Source organism: Astatotilapia calliptera, chromosome 22 (genome assembly GCF_964374335.1).
Source record: "Astatotilapia calliptera chromosome 22, fAstCal68.1, whole genome shotgun sequence".
NCBI lineage: Eukaryota > Metazoa > Chordata > Actinopteri > Cichliformes > Cichlidae > Astatotilapia > Astatotilapia calliptera.
In genome coordinates this window covers 32177403-32179861 of record NC_137442.1, presented here as the reverse complement: position 1 = coordinate 32179861, position 2459 = coordinate 32177403, and positions in this window count along the sequence as shown.

Below are 2459 nucleotides of genomic sequence, written 5' to 3'. Positions count from 1 at the left end.
ATCCTCTATTTGGGCGGGAAAAAGAAAACACGCGAGCCAGGGGTCTGACGGTGCCGCTAAAAGGCCACACCGTCTTGGCTCTCGAAGAAGAAAACGTCTAAATTAGATTTGCTCAGGCAGAGATGTTGTGTGTTATTCCGGCGGCCTTGCTCCTGTTTATTTCCTCGGCCGATGTCTCCAAGGTCATTCTCTTTATCTGGCTCTTTGGTCGGGGATTATTTAGTGTTTCTCCTTGTTGTGCGGTTTGTGTAAGCCGGTCACTCCTGTTTTTCTCGAGCACACTGGCTTGGGAAGGTAGCAACAGGGGCTAAATGTGAGTGGCAAGCAAGCCATGTTGCTGAGCAGAACTCTCTATTATGGGTGTGTGTGTGTGTTCAGGTGTGTGTGTGGGGAGGGACGTGAGTGCAAAACCTATTAGTATGTCTGAGCCTGCATCTTCAAATCTTGTTACTCTGAACTGATGCAACAGGAATGCAATACAAGCCCCCCCTCCCTCTTTCTCTCTCCCAGCCTCCCTCTAGCTCTCTCGCCCACTTACGCTCTACCTGCTCCTCCATTGCAGCGCTTCTTCCACGCCCCCTGGACACGCTGTTTCTCTCTTTATCCCTCCAATTCCCTGCTGAAAAAGAAAAAAAAATCCCCTCATTCCCGTTCTCCCCGATATAAAAATCACTGTCTCTGGGCAGCCTCTAATGTTTGCTTTAGCTCCTCTTCATCTCTTCTTCCTATAGCAAAATGTCCCTCTGCTTTGAAACTGTCGTTTATGTCGCTCAGTAAAGAGTAGCGGGAAAATGTGTAAAGAGAAGCGTACGCCCGGCCAGATTTGCCCACATGTTGATAGGAAGTGACCAATCAAAACTGGAAAATGTGCTTTCCTTACAAGCAAATATCGAGTTACCTTCATGGAAAATGACAGAAATTCCCCTTTTTTTGTTTGGTGTTTTTCAATGAAATGACCACAAATCTGCCTAGTATGTAAACATTACCTTACTGGGAGAAGTTTATAGATGTCACATTAAAAGATTTCTTGGAAATGAGTCCTCAAAATGAGAAAAAAAAAACATAGAACATTCAGTGTTGTGCAAAAGTCTTGAGCCAACCCTTGCTTTTATTATATTTTGCTTTAAAAATGGGTGCTAGTTCCAATGGTTTATTTAAAAAATGACCAGAGATACACAGAAATACTGTGTGTAGGGAAAAAGAAAAATGTGCAATTCTAACCAGACTGAAAGTCAGTATTTCTTACCAGAGTCAAGTTTTCTTGTAATTTCTTTAAAATCTTTAAGAATATTTATCCAGGATCCTTGAAGGACATTCGAAGCTCTGCATTTGGATGTTGGCTGCCTTTATAACATTCTCTGTCAAGATGATCCCACACTGCTTCAATAATGTTGAGGGCCAAGCTTCACGGCGTTCTACTGTGTGTTTTTCTATCAAGGTTTGCTTTTACTGTATTGTCATGCCGAAAAATGAAGCAATTGCCAATCGGATACTTTCCAGATGATATTTCATGGTGGATCAAAATGTGATGGCGATTCTGTGTTCATAATTCCATCATTTTTGACAAGATTTCCAACATCGCTAGCTGAAATGGATCTCCAGACCACAGTGTCTTACCGAAGGCTGTAGACGCTCACTGTTGCACCTTTCTCCTGACCTCCGTACATACTGAGCAATGATTTGAACCAACAATTTCAAATTTGGATTTATCACAACATGTAAGAGCTGTTGTCACTGATTTTCAGTGCAGTTCTTGTATAATGTGGTATACCTCAGCCTTTTCTCTCTGTTGTAAGAATGGCCATCCTACCAGTGAGACCATTACTTATGAAGCATTAGTGAACAGTAGGTGAATATATGATCAGATTCTGATTTTTGTCCTGTTTCTTAAGGACATGATTCTCAGATACATTTTATCTGCTATAGATGTTGGGATATCCCAAGTTGTGAGCTAATAGCTCTTTGTTGGAAAAATGCTATTTCATGCCTGTCAAACTGTGATATCAGTTCAATTCAATATAGCGTCATAACAACGGTCGCCTCAAGCTGCTTTATATTGTAAGGGTAAAGACTCTACAAAAATCTAGAGAAATCATCATCAATCACATGACCCCTTATGAGCAAGCACTTGGTGACAGTGGGAAGGGAAAACTCTCTTTCAGCAGGAAGAAACTTCTGGCAGAACAAGGAGCAGCCATCTGCAGTGATGCGAGGGAGATGGGACACTGTTTTTGTAATTAAACTAAAGAAACAAATGGTGTGTTTTTGCAAAGAAAACCTTTGATGGAGCTTCTGAAAGCCTGAAGAACTTTTAGAAGCAAAGTGCTTTTTTTCTTTTGCTTTGGAAGCAAAAAATGAAGAAATGAGGATTGACTTCAAACTTTTTTAAGTAATACTTTTCATTTGTGACTGAAACACAATGTAGCTCTAAAATGGTCAGAGGGAAGCTAAATGTGTAG